The sequence below is a fragment of the Lupinus angustifolius genome, chromosome LG10 (genome assembly GCF_001865875.1).
Source record: "Lupinus angustifolius cultivar Tanjil chromosome LG10, LupAngTanjil_v1.0, whole genome shotgun sequence".
Classification (NCBI taxonomy): Eukaryota; Viridiplantae; Streptophyta; class Magnoliopsida; order Fabales; family Fabaceae; genus Lupinus; species Lupinus angustifolius.
The window spans coordinates 8132625-8139064 of record NC_032018.1 but is presented as its reverse complement, the minus strand read 5'-3'; positions in this window follow the sequence as shown (position 1 = coordinate 8139064).

Sequence of the window (6440 nt, the reverse complement as noted above, 5' to 3'; positions counted from 1 at the left end):
ATCATGATTATCATTAGCAACTAAACATTTTATTGGTAAAGAGGAGTCTATGTCAATCATATATATATTATTTATCCTCTTACTAATGAGTTTAGAGTTTTGAGAATTCTTAATTTCGATGATGCACTTATCCGTGTAGAATGCCACATGAAAGCCCCTGTCACATAATTGACTTATGCTTAGTAGGTTGTGTTTAAGTCCTTCAACATATAATACACCTTCTATAGTTGTTGAGGGTGGCTTGCCAATTCTACCAACTCCAAATATGTTTCCTTTGTTGTTATTACAATATGTGACATAGCCTTTATCCCTTGGAGTAAGGACAAAGAACTTATTTTTATCACCCGTCATATGCTTTGAGCAGCCGTTGTCCAAGTACCATAAGTTGCAGGCGGCTCTCAAATTATCCTGCAAAACATGTTAAGTTTTATTAGGTACCCAATATTCTTTTGGTCCTACATGGTTAGTACCTTTCTCAACCCATCTATAATGACCTAGAGGTAAACCATATTTTCTAATCATGCAAGTATTTGGTGTATGCCCATAGTATTTACAATTTGTACATGTGGGTTGAGGGTTATGTGTCCTAGATTTATCATTATTATGTTCAAATGCATGGGTACTTTGTTTTTGAAAGTTTATCTTTGTTGACACACTTTGTTTCTTAGAAACATGACTTTTTGAATAGCCAAGACCTCTTTGGTTTATTGAGTGTCTTTGATCATTAATGATCTTTTCCAAACTTTTACTACTCTTGTTCAGATTATCAAGTTCAAGACTTAATGTTGAAACTTTATTTTCAAGAGTAATGCAGTTTTACATGAAGATGATGAAGGTTTGATTCTAAATGCATCTAATTCAGTTTTTTGTTTTAGAAACATTTTTTTGAGTTTGACATATTCATCATGCAAGTCATTAAATGTAGTTCGTAATTCAGAAGAATATAATTTCGTTTACCTCTTCATCATCAGAATGATGAGATGTCATTAAAGAGAGATGTGCTTGTTCTTCATTTTCTTGTTCAGAGGCGGAACTGGTATCATTGTATTCCTAAGCAATATAGGCTTTCTGTCCAGTCCTCATTTCATTCTTCCCTTTGAAAGAATTTTTTTTTAGGTTTGGACAATCTATCTTCATATGACCAGACTTGCCACATTCAAAGCATGTGAAGTTCTGGTTTGAAGTGGAGGCGTCATTGTTCTTGGTGAATTTCCTCATTTGTCTAGTTTTAGCACCCTTGTTCCTTTTAAGGAACTTGCTGAATTTCTTAACAAGAAGACTCATGTCTTCCATATCTTCCTTCTCAGATTCATCTTCTGATAATTCGTATTTGTCTACTTTCACCTTGAGAGAGATATTCGTTTTTTTCTTCTCTTGCTCTTCATGTTGGTCAAGTTGGCTGAGTTCTAATTCATGTTCCTGCAATTTACCAAACAAAGCAGCCAATTACATTTTTGAGTTCTAATTCATGTTCATGCATGGGTATATTTATTTAGTGTGCTATTTTATTATCACGCAATCCTTAAATGAAATTGTTCCTTCACAATGTCACGACTAATCATAGGCCAAATATCGAGTATTTGAGATATGGTTTATGTGATCGTTGATCATGCTTGGGAATATAAGATCTTAGTGATTGTTGATGATACTCAAACGATCGACCTATCTAAGAAAAAGGACAATACCGAGTGGTCGACGCCTGCTCTTCTGAAGAACCATTATTCATGCCAAAAGCAAGGTCACACTACCTGACTATCGACAAGTTCATTTTGGCCACACGACAAATGTAGTTCAACTTTACAACATTATTAGCTTAAGGCTGCTAAAATGACAAGCTCGGTCGTACGTAATGATGACACCTTCCTTAGAGTGCAAGCCTCTTCAACTCTGTATAAATAAGAGAAGCCACCCATAAGGAAAAGGTAACATATTATCTATTTGCTTCTCTCTAAGCAATATAACTCAGTATGCCTTTTCAGGTACCCGCACAAGATGATCCTAGGTTGGTAACTATTAGATACAACATAAAAAAAAAACAGATTCTAACATAATCCAAGGCAAGCTCTAGCTCGAATTCAACAAGGAGGTCTAGTTCTTTACCAACCTCTTCCACACGAAAGAACATTAACATCATTTGTGGCTTACCTACACCATGGCGACCACAAAAAACAAACTTCATCCTCGTAGCCATGTCGATGGAGCAAAATCCAACATCTCTTTACATTGTAATGCTTCGTCATTCAATCCTCAATCTCATATCCAACCTTCTAACCAAGTCAAAATAAAGTGCAATACTACCATTCGTCGACCTCCACCCACCATCCAACAACTCTTGGCGATGTTGAGACATAAAGAAAATCTGATTTCATAAAGAAAAAACAAATGTTGTTTGAACTCCATTAGTCAAGATGTAGAAAAAACACAACCTACATGCAATCTAGGTCATTGAATTACACATAGGAGACTTGTGATGCCAAGGCCAATAGTGTATCCCAACCTTATGCCCGACCAACAAAACCTAAGACTAAGGCACACACCGGGAAATTATAAGTGCCATAACCCATGATAAAATATTGCACAAAATACCCTTCTACTATTGGAATCATGACCATTATACTGGCTGCCTATTTAGGTCGACTTATAAACATTGAACAACATGATGGAATGACAGATCCTCATGATCATCTTGACTCATTTGAGACATCCATCTTTTTCTATGGAGCTTCATACTTAATTATGTGTAGAGCCTTCCTGCTGATGTTGAAGCGTACGACTCTCTAGCGGTTTGCTCATCTAGATACACTCTCCGTCTAGATGGAGAAACCTGGGAGACAATTTAATACTTGATTAACAACCAACAAATAACAACTCCACTCCTTCTACTCGCTTTCAGGTATAGAACATATGAGGAATGAAACCATCAGAGAATACCTCGATCTATTTAATGAAGTTGCCATACGGGTAAGGGAGTTGAACCAGGCTTTAGTAGTACACCTATTAGTCATCGTTCTACAACCCAAACTTTTCAAGATTGAATTTGCAAAAGAAAAGGTGGATAACATGGATAACCATTGTGCCTTGAAACTAAGGTTCACCAACCTAGAGGAAACCCCAAACACTCAACTCAAAGTACACAAAAGGGAACCATTAGAGAAAGACCACAAGGGAGCCCCATCTATACAGTAAGGAGGCCAAAAAAAATGCAAGTACAATGTTATACCGCACAAAACTCCACCTGTTCTAAAATCTTACCAGAGTTAATGCCTACCCATCTGGCCAGCGTACAAAAATCAAGCCAACTTAGAAAACGGGGACATAAAATTAGACAAAACTCGAATCGAGTACTTCAAAGTAAATATGCATAATTGGGGTAATTAATATCCTCCTAAGGAGCATTTTCAACACCATAATGCTAACTAGCAAATTGATCAAAGACAATATTCAATTGGGTCGTTGCAAACAAGTTTAAAGAGATTATATTTGCAAGAACTTGAGCATATTAAGTTATTTGATAGTATTTATGGTCTTAAGCTAAGGAGTTTATCAAAAAATGGTTTTGATTTTGTTACTAAATAATCAGAGACTAATCAAATATGAAATGTGATAATAACCTTTTAATATTTGAATTATTTAACACATCAAACCATCTGAACTTTGATTTCCTCAACATCATTTACATCTAATATCATTAGTATCCTAATAAGAATATCAACAAGTTATTTCTCTAACCATCATTTCCTTGAGTGATTAACAAAGTAAATTTTAATAAGTGTGGATGTTATATTGACTTATCAATCTAACTATATTCCTAAAAATTAGACCTGATATATACTAGTTCATACATAATCATGCAATTTATACCAACACATTCAACATCTAAAATCATGATTTAGGTTATCAATCTAAAACAAGTACTAAGAACAAGAATAAACCACAAAATCATTGCATAAACATGAATATATTGAAATAAGATCAAAATAGACTCATCAAAGTGAGTAGTTAGATCTAATTCAACCAGAGAGGAGTTAGTTACTCATTTCCTTGGCAACAAAAACAATAGAAATGAAAAGATGAAGATCCTCCATTGAAGAGTACCAAGGTGACCTCCATAAGATTGCAATGCCTTCAATGATCATGTCTTCCTCTCCAATGGGTTGCAAAATCCCTAAAACTACAAGCCTAAGCCCAATCATAAGAAATTGAAAATGAAGAAAGAGGGAAAGGTTCAGATTAAAAAATCATGTCTTTTACCTTTTAAAGTACGAACATCATTTCTCGGTCTCGCTCAACAAGTAGTAGTTCGCTCAACAAGTTCTATTTTGAATATTTCACCGATCTAATTGTTCATATTGAAGTTCCATATGTTGGTAACAACATATCCACAAATTGTTTTGATCCAACTATTAGGGAATGTAACATCTCAATATTTCTTAGAGTGCACTGGTTTGAATTCTTATTTTTCCTTCTAAAATATACCTAAAAGTAAAAATTAACTATGAGATATTGATAATTGCACACATAAATAAATTATACTTATAAATTGAGTCAATTAACTTCAAATGTAATCAATTGGAGTAAAAAAATAATAGCAAATGATATCCAAAAATGCATAAAATTTACACTTATCAACTCTCCCAAACTTAGAACTTTGTTTGTGCTCAAACTAAAGTCCAAGATAAAGTTTCAAAGTTATTGGAATTAAATTAAATTCACAATGATTCAATTGCATTATTATAATGAGAATTTGTAAACAAACAATCTATTGTTAGTTAATCAAGAAACAAGTTCTCTTAACCATTGTTTATCCCACTCTCTCATAAAGCGTGTGTTGTTGTCTTTCTATGCAATGAATTGACCCCAAATAAATTTATGTATTGTCTCAACAACCATGATTACTAAATATTCAACATGAGCCACTCAGGTCTTAATAAGATTTTATTGTTACTAGGCTTCCAAAAGTATGGTTTTTAAATTCTAAAAGGTTAATAGAGCAAATACAATATAATATTAATATTTCTTTTTTGTATCCGACTGTGTCACCCTCAACCCTTTTTTTAATTCAACTACAAAGGTCCACCTTTTTACTTTCTTAACACACGACCATTTATCTTTCTTCACCCTTTTCTTGTGAAGTTCTTGCTTTTCCTGTACACAAAGATGAATTGATGGTTCATAATCCACATTTTTATAACCTATTTAATTTATATCACTTTCCCAAACATTTGAATTTCTCTCCCAACTTCAATATAACTAAAACAAACAATAATGATTTCTTATCTTACTATATTTGTGGGGGTACTTATTGTTTTTCTTTTCTAGCTTAAGATCCTATTGTGGTTTATTCATTGTTTTTATTAAAATTCAATCAACCTCTAAGTTATTCGCAAGCAAGAAGAACAAACAAATGGGAAAAATGTGATTTTGTTGATATTAATTAGGTTTAGAAAATCTTCAGTACATGCCCACCCAACTAATATCCCAAAACTATACTATACCCCACTACCCGGGTTCGGGATCGGTAGAATACTTCCATCATCCTGTTCTCTAAAATGATGTTAATTCCTCACTTAAAGATCGATGACCATCCATGAAAGATCCATACCATGCTAAGCACATTGAAACTACTACAAAGCATTCTCCTAGGTATCCAAGGCACCATCCTTCGTCACTCCAACATATTATAGCTTATTAGCTGACACAATGTCCAAATGGGTCAGAGCATTCCCAAATCTCTAGTTACAACCTCCAACTTCGTCTAGGCATCCTCTAGTTCTCTAACTATAACTTCCAAGTGTGTCATAGTTTTCCAACTTCCAAGTGTGTCATAGTTTTCCAACTTCCATGGTGGCATCGACCAACTTCTCTTACCTAGAAGCAAGATCTTACTCCGCCTAGATATCTCGGGCCTAATAAAGTTGTAGGTTCTCATCCATTTGAAGCAATTCTTCTCTCAACCTCTAGTTTTCATCTTACCGACCTACCACTTCCCGCTTAGTGGACACACGAGCTATATAAATCTCAGAAACCTGCTCTCTAGTTGAGAAAACTTGAGTCTCCATATTCTTAAGTTACTCCTCAAAGACCTTCTGATCAATCTCCACCTGCTCCTCATAGTAAGCTTAGACATTCTCGATGGTCTCTATAGCTCTAGCTTTAAAGACCCCATGTCTCCAAATACTTTAGAATTGAGGTAAACGTTAGTGCCTGATGTGACCCAAAGGAGGGTGCCTAATTTTCTTGGGTGGAGTCCATAAATTGCCTCATGTTGGGCATGAGCCAAAAGTTTGACCTTGGCCAAGAAGCTGACCAAGCCAAGTAGGCACTAGGCCAGGCCAAGAATCTGACCGAGCCAACCAGGCACAAGGCCATTTGGCCTAGACAGATGCACCAGGATGCTGGGCGCATGCACCAAGACACTAGGCGTGGAGACAAGCTTGATC